Raw genomic sequence first — 10,984 nt, 5'->3', positions numbered from 1 at the left:
CGAACCTCAATTTTGTTAACCGCCCTTTTATGTGGTACCTTGTCAAACGCTTCCTTAAAATCCATATAAACAACATCCACTGCATTCCCTTCATCAACCTGCTCTGTTAGTTCATCAAAAAATGCAGTCAGATTAGTCAAGCATGAACTCCCATTTATAAATCCATGCTCACTCTACTTAATTAACTCGAACCTCTCCAAGTGACTCTTGATTTTTTACCCTGATTATTCTTTCTAAAACCTTACCCACCGCTGCTGTTAATCTAACTAGCCTGTAGTTACCCGGACTGTCCTTACACCCTTTCTTGAATAAGGGTGCCGCATTTGCCACTGTTTAATCCTCTGGCACCTCCCCCGTATCCAGGGAAGATTGGAAGATTATAGCAAGCCCTTCCGTTATCTGCATCCGCATTTCCTTTCGCAACCTGGGATGTGAGCCATCCGGACCAGGTGATTTATCTTCCCTAAGCACAGCCAGCCTTTTTAGTACCTCCCTCTCTCAATTTGTACCCTCTCCATTGACTCTACTCTCTTCACTTCGACTGATATATTTTCAAATTCCACTACCTTAGTGATCACTGATACAAAGTACTCATTAAGTAGATTAACATTGCCCTGCACCTCTAAGCTTATATTATCCTTTTTGTCCCTCATAGGCCCGACTCAACCTCTTACTACCCACTTATCATTTACATGCTGCACGAAGATTTTTGGGTTTCCTTTCATATTGACTGTCAGTCTATTCTCATCGAAATAGAGAATAAGCAAATATAGAAGATATAAGTATTTCCCATCCTTGATGAGGTGGAATTTTTTATGCTGTGGGTAGTAATGTCTTGGCCCACGAGTGTGGTGGAAGCAGAGACAATCAATGATTTGAAAAGGAAATTAGATGGATACTTGAAGGAAAGAAACTTGCAGGAGGAAAGGGATCGAGCTGGTGAGTGGAACTGACTAGATTGCTCCGGGGAGAGCCAGCATGGACGTGATAGGCCAAATGACCACCTTCTGTGCTGTAAATGACTCTGTGTTGTTTCTCAAATTCAATCCACTGGTGCTTGGTAAATAATTTCAAAGTAAATTGTGCAACTGGAAAATCAGAACCAAGGCAAGGGACGCATCAGGAAGCAAAATAGCTGAAACCCGGGATTGAACCAGGGACCTTTAAATCTTCAGTCTAACGCTCTCCCAACTGAGCTATTTCAGCCTACATTAGCAGTAGCTTGGTGTCTTTGTTTTGGAAGAAAATACATACATTCAAGTTTTCCAAAAAATTAAAGAACACAACATGTGAGTAATATTCCCCATTGCTTTCTCAGTACTGATGGATTGTGAAGCGGGAGACAGCCAGAAGTGCCACTGAGCCGCACAGACTCCGAGCTAAGAATGAAATGAGATCAAATTCAATCTTTCATAGTGAGATGCTGCTGAGAGGTAAGAGTCCTGAATCAAAGCGAGACTTGCTCATTTCAAACACTCCCTGTACTCTCTGCTCATGAAGCCTTAAAAAAGGGAAAAACAGAATGGCACTCAAACTCACAACCCTGCCATTAAAAGTCTCATATTCGACTGACAGAACTGTCACTTCTACTCGGTCTCTTATTGGATGGATGCAACTCCAACACAGGGATGGCATTTAAATCCTCCCATGGGTCCACATGTCAGACTGAGTTCCATGTTGTAGACTCAAGCAAAGGAAACCTGCTCAGTTCCAGAACTATCAGCGAATTGAAGCTGATTACGATCAACATCATCAGAGGTCAGAACTACCTGGTGAAAGAAGACACTCTGAAGAAGGATCCACAATTATTCAAAGGCATCGACAAAGTGAAAAACAAGAAAATCGATGAGTCAATACAAGCCAAACAACAGAAACACTGAAGAATTCCATTCCATTCCAGTCCAGAACCCAGTCCTGTTGTTTTTGGAGTCAGGTCACAATTACAGCAACAACTTTATATTCCCACTTGGCTATCTGTCCATTTAGTTAATTGCAATTTTGTCGACAAGCTCTTTGAATCCAGTTGTCTGGTCCTCAAGCCAGCTCCGTGTGGAAGTCAATTCCACCTTCTGCAAGGCTGAAACCCATAGATAACCTTAATCTAAAAATGCCAGCAAACCAGAGCTCATCCGGGATTTGAACCTGGGATCTTTCGCATGTTAATGAACCATACTCCCTACGCAAGAATCATACCCCTATACCAACGAGCCACTGACAAGTCAGGCTTTATTAGCTGCTGTGGAATTTCACTGGAACCCCCCAGCCAATCATCCATTTTCCTTCAGATCAAAGCAACATCCTGCAAATGCTGAAATAAAAACAGAAAGTGCTGGAAATGTTCAGCAGCTCTGGCAGCATCTGTGCTGTGAGAAACACAGTTAACGTTTCACGGCACTCACCTTTTGTTTCAGCCATCCTTTCAGACTGCTTCTGTCCATCCAATCTCACTTTCTATTCTATCCACATTCTAACCATTCACAACGTTACTACATTTTTCATGAATTCCTCATTTCTTTTATTAATGACAATTTTGTATTTCTGGCCTTTGCTTCAGACACCACCACAAGTGGAATCATGTCTCCATCTACCCAATCAAACCACTTCGCTGTCTCCTCACATTGCAATGTTTCTTTAACCCTGACAGACTGTGGAGTGTCTGCTGCTTGATTGCAGTTCTTGCTTCCCGCCAGTAGATGTCAGCTCACTCCAATACAGTGAAGTTTACAAATCTGAGAGAGACACAACAGGAAATAATTGTTCACATTCTAGTGAATGTGTGGGATTTAGAAATACTAGGAGTGGAGACGAGTTATTATTGCACTCTGCTATTACATCTTTTATAATGGACTCCAGCATTTTCCCCACGACTGATGTCAGGCTTCTTTTGGGCCCCCTGATCTCGAGAGACAATGGATACGCGCCTGGAGGTGGTCAGTGGTTTGTGAAGCAGCGCCTGGAGTGGCTATAAAGGCCAATTCTGGGGTGGCAGGCTCTTCCACAGGTGCTGCAGAGAACTTTGTTTGTCGGGGCTGTTGCACAGTTGGCTCTCCCCTTGCGCCTCTGTCTTTTTTCCTGCCAACTACTAAGTCTCTTCGACTCGCCACAATTTAGCCCTGTCTTTATGGCTGCCCGCCAGCTCTGGCGAATGCTGGCAACTGACTCCCATGACTTGTGATCAATGTCACACGATTTCATGTCTCGTTTGCAGACGTATTTATAGCGGAGACATGGACGGCTGGTGGGTCTGATACCAGTGGCGCGCTCGCTGTACAATGTGTCTTTGGGGATCCTGCCATCTTCCATGCGGCTCACATGGCCAAGCCATCTCAAGCGCCGCTGACTCAGTAGTGTGTATAAGCTGGGGGTGTTGGCCGCTTCAAGGACTTCAGTGTTGGAGATATACTCCTGCCACCTGATGTCAAGTATTCTCCGAAGGCAGCGAAGATGGAATGAATTGAGACGTCGCTCTTGGCTGGCATACGTTGTCCAGGCCTCACTAACAGGTATATAAATCGCTGTTTTCTTTCTGCCTCTTTTTTTAAATAGTGGAGTTACATTAACTACCGTCCAATCCATTGGAACTGTTCCAGAGTCGATAGATTTTTGAAAAAAGACCAGAAATGCATCTGCTATTTCAAGGGCCACTTCCTTAAGTACTCTGGGATGTAGATTATCAGGCCCTGGGGATTTATCGGCCTTCAATCCCATCAATTTCCCAAACATTCCCGACTAATACTGATTTCATACAGTTCCTCCTTCTCACTAGACCCTATGTTCCCCAACATTTCTGGGAGATAATTTGTATCCTCCTTTGTGAAGACAGATCCAAAGTATGTATTTAATTGGTCTGCCATTTCTTTGTTCCCCATTATAAATTCCCCCGTTTCTGACTGTAAGGGGCCCACATTTGTCTTCACTAATCTTTTTCTCTACACATATCTATAGAAGCTTTTACAGTCAGTTTTTATGTTCTCTGCTGGCTTACTCTCATACTCTATTTCCCCCTTCTTAATCAATCCTTTTGTCCTCCTCTGCTAAATTCCAAACTGCTCACAATCTTCAGGTTTGCTGCTTGTTCTGGCCATTTTATATTTCTCCTCCTTGGATCTAATACTTTCCTTAATTTCTTTTGTGAGCCACAGTTGAGCCACCCTTCCTGTTTTACTTTTGCACAGACAGGAATGAACAATTGTTGTAATTCATCCATGCGCTCTTTAAATGCTAGCCATTGCCTATCCACTGTCAACCCTTTAAGTAACGTTCCCCAATCTATCACAGCCAACTCCCGCCTCATACCTTCATAGTTTTCTTTGTTTAGACTCAGAACCCGAGTCTCGGAATCAACTCTCTCACTCTCCATCTTAATGAAGAATTTTATCATATTATGGGCGCACTTCCCCAAGGGACCCCACACAACAAGATTGTTAACTAATCCTTTCTCATTACACAATACCCAGTCCAGGATGGCCTGTTCTCTAGAGGTGTTATACACCTCTATCAATTCTCCACTCAATCTCCTTTGAGAAAGGCAGAATAATTCTAGCTTTTCCAACCTAACCTTGTAACTAAAATCCCCCATCCCTGGATCCATTCTGGTAAATCGCCTCTGCGTCCTCTCAAGGACCCTCACATTCTTTCTAAAGTCTGCTGAGCAGAACTGGAAGCAACACTCCAATTGGGGCCCAACCAGAGTTTTATAATGGTTCAGCATAACTTCCCTGCTTTTGTTCTCAATGCCTCTATTTATAAAGCCCAAGATCCCATATGCTTTGCGAACCACTCTCGCAATATGACTTGCCTCCTTCAAAGATTGATGCACATGAACCCCAAGTCCCTCTATTCCAGAACACTCTTCAGAACTGTGCCATTAAGTAAATATTGCCTCTCCCTATTCCTTATGCCAAAATACATCACCTCACACTTGTCACTATTAAATTCCATCTGCCACCTGTCTGCCCATTCTGCTAGCCTATCACTGTCCTGTTGCAGGCAGTTCATATCATCTTCACTGTTTGCCGCTCCTCCAGGTTTGGTGTCATCGGCATATTTTGAGATTCTACTCTGTATTCCAAGATCCAAGTCACTTACCTTGAGCAAAAAAAGCAGTGGTTCTAGCACTGACCCTTGGGGAACACCACTGTCGACTATCCTCCAGTCCGAAAAAGAACCATTTAATAAGACTCGCTGTTTTCTGTCCTTAAACCAATTTTCTATCCAATTGGACACTGACCCTCCTATGCCACGAACCTCAATTTTGTTAACCGCCCTTTTATGTGGTACCTTGTCAAACGCTTCCTTAAAATCCATATAAACAACATCCACTGCATTCCCTTCATCAACCTGCTCTGTTAGTTCATCAAAAAATGCAGTCAGATTAGTCAAGCATGAACTCCCATTTATAAATCCATGCTCACTCTACTTAATTAACTCGAACCTCTCCAAGTGACTCTTGATTTTTTACCCTGATTATTCTTTCTAAAACCTTACCCACCGCTGCTGTTAATCTAACTAGCCTGTAGTTACCCGGACTGTCCTTACACCCTTTCTTGAATAAGGGTGCCGCATTTGCCACTGTTTAATCCTCTGGCACCTCCCCCGTATCCAGGGAAGATTGGAAGATTATAGCAAGCCCTTCCGTTATCTGCATCCGCATTTCCTTTCGCAACCTGGGATGTGAGCCATCCGGACCAGGTGATTTATCTTCCCTAAGCACAGCCAGCCTTTTTAGTACCTCCCTCTCTCAATTTGTACCCTCTCCATTGACTCTACTCTCTTCACTTCGACTGATATATTTTCAAATTCCACTACCTTAGTGATCACTGATACAAAGTACTCATTAAGTAGATTAACATTGCCCTGCACCTCTAAGCTTATATTATCCTTTTTGTCCCTCATAGGCCCGACTCAACCTCTTACTACCCACTTATCATTTACATGCTGCACGAAGATTTTTGGGTTTCCTTTCATATTGACTGTCAGTCTATTCTCATCGAAATAGAGAATAAGCAAATATAGAAGATATAAGTATTTCCCATCCTTGATGAGGTGGAATTTTTTATGCTGTGGGTAGTAATGTCTTGGCCCACGAGTGTGGTGGAAGCAGAGACAATCAATGATTTGAAAAGGAAATTAGATGGATACTTGAAGGAAAGAAACTTGCAGGAGGAAAGGGATCGAGCTGGTGAGTGGAACTGACTAGATTGCTCCGGGGAGAGCCAGCATGGACGTGATAGGCCAAATGACCACCTTCTGTGCTGTAAATGACTCTGTGTTGTTTCTCAAATTCAATCCACTGGTGCTTGGTAAATAATTTCAAAGTAAATTGTGCAACTGGAAAATCAGAACCAAGGCAAGGGACGCATCAGGAAGCAAAATAGCTGAAACCCGGGATTGAACCAGGGACCTTTAAATCTTCAGTCTAACGCTCTCCCAACTGAGCTATTTCAGCCTACATTAGCAGTAGCTTGGTGTCTTTGTTTTGGAAGAAAATACATACATTCAAGTTTTCCAAAAAATTAAAGAACACAACATGTGAGTAATATTCCCCATTGCTTTCTCAGTACTGATGGATTGTGAAGCGGGAGACAGCCAGAAGTGCCACTGAGCCGCACAGACCCCGAGCTGAGAATGAAATAAGATCAAATACAATCTTTCATAGTGAGATGCTGCTGAGAGGTAAGAGTCCTGAATCAAAGCGAGACTTGCTCATTTCAAACACTCCCTGTACTCTCTGCTCATGAAGCCTTACAAAAGGGAAAAACAGAATGGCACTCAAACTCACAACCCTGCCATTAAAAGTCTCATAATCGACTGACAGAACTGTCACTTCTACTCAGTCTCTTATTGGATGGATGCAACTCCAACGCAGGGGTGGCATTCAAATCCTCCCATGGGTCCACATGTCAGACTGAGTTCCATGTTGTCGACTCAAGCAAAGGAAATCTGCTCACTTCCAAAACTATCAGCGAATTGAAGCTGATTACAATCAACATCATCAGAGGTCAGAACTACCCGGTGAAAGAAGACACCCTGAAGAAGGATCCACAATTATTCAAAGGCATCGACAAAGTGAAAAACAAGAAAATCGATGAGTCAATGCAAGCCAAACAACAGATGCACTGAAGAATTCCATTCCATTCCAGTCCAGAACCCAGTCCTGTTGTTTTTGGAGACAGGTCACAATTGCAGCAACAACTTTATGTTCCCACTTGGCTATCTGTCCATTTAGTTAATTACAATTTTGTCGACAACCTCTTTGAATCCAGTTGTCTGGTCCTCAAGCCAGCTCCGTATGGAAGTCAATTCCACCTTCTGCAAGGCTGAAACCAATAGATGACCTGATTCCAAAAATGCCAGCAGACCAGGGCTCGTCCGGGACTTGAACCCGGGATCTCACGCATGTTAATTAAACATACTTCCAAAGCGAGAATCATACCCCTAGACCAACGAGCCACTGACAGGTAGGGTTTTATTAGCTGCTGTGGAATTTCACTGGAACCCCCCAGCCAATCATCCATTTTGTTTCAGATCAAAGCAACATCCTGCAAATGCTGAAATAAAAACAGAAAGTGCTGGAAATGTTCAGCAGCTCTGGCAGCATCTGTGCTGTGAGAAACACAGTTAACGTTTCAGGGCACTCACCTTTTGTTTCAGCCATCCTTTCAGACTGCTTCTGTCCATCCAATCTCACTTTCTATTCTATCCACATTCTAACCATTCACTACGTTGCTACATTTTTCATGAATTCCTCATTTCTTTTATTAATGACAATTTTGTATTTCTGGCCTTTGCTTCAGACACCACCACAAGTGGAATCATGTCTCCATCTACCCAATCAAACCACTTCGCTGTTTCCTCACATTGCAATGTTTCTTTAACCCTGACAGACTGTGGAGTTTCTGCTGCTTGATTGCAGTTCTTGCTTCCCGCCAGTAGATGTCACCTCACTCCAATACAGTGAAGTTTCCAAATCTGAGAGGGACACAACAGGAAATAATTGTTCACATTATAGTGAATGTGTGGGATTTAGAAATACTAGGAGTGGAGACGAGTTATTATTGCACTCTGCTATTACATCTTTTATAATGGACTCCAGCATTTTCCCCACGACGGATGTCAGGGTAACCGGTATATAATTCGCTGTTTTCTTTCTGCCTCTTTTTTTAAATAGTGGAGTTACATTAACTCCCGTCCAATCCATTGGAACTGTTCCAGAGTCGATAGAATTTTGAAAAAAGACCAGAAATGCATCTGCTATTTAAGTACTCTGGGATGTAGATTATCAGGCCCTGGAGATTTATCGGCCTTCAATCCCATCAATTTCCCAAACATTCCCTACTAATACTGATTTCACACAGTTCCTCCTTCTCACTAGGCCCTATGTTCCCCAACATTTCTGGGAGATAATTTGTATCCTCCTTTGTGAAGACAGATCCAAAGTATGTATTTAATTGGTCTGCCATTTCTTTGTTCCCCATTATAAATTCCCCCGTTTCTGACTGTAAGGGGCCCACATTTGTCTTCAGTAATCTTTTTCTCTACACATATCTATAGAAGCTTTTACAGTCAGTTTTTATGTTCTCTGCTAACTTACTCTCATACTCTATTTCCCCCTTCTTAATCAATCCTTTTGTCCTCCTCTGCTAAATTCCAAACTGCTCACAATCTTCAGGTTTGCTGCTTGTTCTGGCCATTTTATATTTCTCCTCCTTGGATCTAATACTTTCCTTAATTTCTTTTGTAAGCCACAGTTGAGCCACCCTTCCTGTTTTACTTTTGCACAGACAGGAATGAACAATTGTTGTAATTCATCCATGCGCTCTTTAAATGCTAGCCATTGCCTGTCCACTGTCAACCCGATAAGTAACGTTCCCCAATCTATCATAGCCAATTCCCGCCTCATGCCTTCATCGTTTTCTTTGTTTAGATTCAGGACCCGAGTCTCGGAATCAACTCTCTCACTCTCCATCTTAATGAAGAATTTTATCATATTATGAGCGCACTTCCCCAAGGGCCCCCACACAACAAGAATGTTAACTAATCCTTTCTCATTGCACAATACCCAGTCCAGGATGGCCTGTTCTCTAGAGGTGTTATGCACCTCTATCAATTCTCCACTCAATCTCCTTTGAGAAAGGCAGAATAATCCTAGCTTTTCCAACCTAACCTTGTAACTAAAATCCCCCATCCCTGGATCCATTCTGGTAAATCGCCTCTGCGTCCTCTCAAGGACCCTCACATTCTTTCTAAAGTCTGCTGAGCAGAACTGGAAGCCACACTCCAATTGGGGCCTAACCAGAGTTTTATAATGGTTCAGCATAACTTCCCTGCTTTTGTACTCAATGCCTCTATTTATAAAGCCCAAGATCCCATATGCTTTGCGAACCACTCTCGTAATATGACTTGCCTCCTTCAAAGATTTATGCACATGAACCCCAAGTCCCTCTATTCCAGAACAATCTTCAGAACTGTGCCATTAAGTATATATTGCCTCTCCCTATTCCTTATGCCAAAATACATCACCTCACACTTGTCACTATTAAATTCTATCTGCCACCTGTCTGCCCATTCTGCTAGCCTATCACTGTCCTGTTGCAGGCAGTTCATATCATCTTCACTGTTTGCCGCTCCTCCAGGTTTGGTGTCATCGGCATATTTTGAGATTCTACTCTGTATTCCAAGATCCAAGTAACTTACCTTGAGCAAAAAAAGCAGTGGTTCTAGCACTGACCCTTGGGGAACACCACTGTCAACTATCCTCCAGTCTGACAAAGAACCATTTAATAAGACTCGCTGTTTTCTGTCCTTAAACCAATTTTCTATCCAATTGGACACTGACCCTCCTATACCACGAACCTCAATTTTGTTAACCGCCCTTTTATGTGGTACCTTGTCAAACGCTTCCTTAAAATCCATACAAACAACATCCACTGCATTCCCTTCATCAAGCTGCTCTGTTAGTTCATCAAAAAATGCAGTTAGATTAGTCAAGCATGAACTCCCATTTATAAATCCATGCTCACTCTCCTTAATTAACTCGAACCTCTCCAAGTGACTGTTGATTTTTTACCCTGATTATTCTTTCTAAAACCTTACCCACCGCTGCTGTTAATCTAACTAGCCTGTAGTTACCCGGACTGTCCTTACACCCTTTCTTGAATAAGGGTGCCGCATTTGCCACTGTTTAATCCTCTGGCACCTCCCCCGTATCCAGGGAAGATTGGAAGATTATAGCAAGCCCTTCCGTTATCTGCATCCGCATTTCCTTTCGCAACCTGGGATGTGAGCCATCCGGACCAGGTGATTTATCTTCCCTAAGCACAGCCAGCCTTTTTAGTACCTCCCTCTCCTAATTTGTACTCTCTCCATTGCCTCTACTTTCTTCACTTCAACTGATATTTTGTCAAATTCCACTTCCTTAGTGATCACTGATGCAAAGTACTCATTAAGTAGATTAACATTGCCCTGCACCTCTAAGCTTATATTATCCTTTTTGTCCCTAATAGGCCCGACTCAACCTCTTACTACCCACTTATCATTTACATGCTGCACGAAGATTTTTGGGTTTCCTTTCATGTTGACTGCCAGTCTATTCTCATAGAAATAGAGAATAAGCAAATATAGAACATGTAAGTATTTCCCATCCTTGATGAGGTGGAACTTTCTTTTGTTGTGGGTGGTAATGTCTTGGCCCACGAGTGTGGTGGAAGCAGAGACAATCAATGATTTGAAAAGGAAATTGGATGGATACTTGAAGGAAAGAAACTTGCAGGAGGAAAGGGATCGAGCTGGTGAGTGGAACTGACTAGATTGCTCCGGGGAGAGCCAGCATGGACGTGATAGGCCAAATGACCACCTTCTGTGTTGTAAATGACTCTGTGTTGTTTCTCAAATTCAATCCAATGGTGCTTGGGAAATAATCTCAAAGTAAATTGTGCAACTGGAAAATCAGAACCAAGGCAAGGGACGCACAAGGAAGCAAAAT

General features: G+C 42.8%; 2 non-coding genes across 2 annotated transcripts; both read right to left on the bottom strand.

The window, feature by feature from the left end:
• Positions 1–1,133: 1,133 nt before the first annotated feature.
• Positions 1,134–1,206, bottom strand: trnaf-gaa (transfer RNA phenylalanine (anticodon GAA)). The gene has a single exon. It is a non-coding gene; the product is annotated as a tRNA-Phe (tRNA).
• A 5,169-nt stretch (positions 1,207–6,375) lies between these two features.
• Positions 6,376–6,448, bottom strand: trnaf-gaa (transfer RNA phenylalanine (anticodon GAA)). The gene has a single exon. It is a non-coding gene; the product is annotated as a tRNA-Phe (tRNA).
• Positions 6,449–10,984: the final 4,536 nt, after the last annotated feature.

This window comes from Heterodontus francisci, unplaced genomic scaffold (assembly GCF_036365525.1).
Source record: "Heterodontus francisci isolate sHetFra1 unplaced genomic scaffold, sHetFra1.hap1 HAP1_SCAFFOLD_43, whole genome shotgun sequence".
Taxonomy (NCBI): Eukaryota; Metazoa; Chordata; class Chondrichthyes; order Heterodontiformes; family Heterodontidae; genus Heterodontus; species Heterodontus francisci.
The sequence above is the reverse complement of the archived record's forward strand: the minus strand, read 5'-3'. Positions and strand labels throughout refer to the sequence as shown.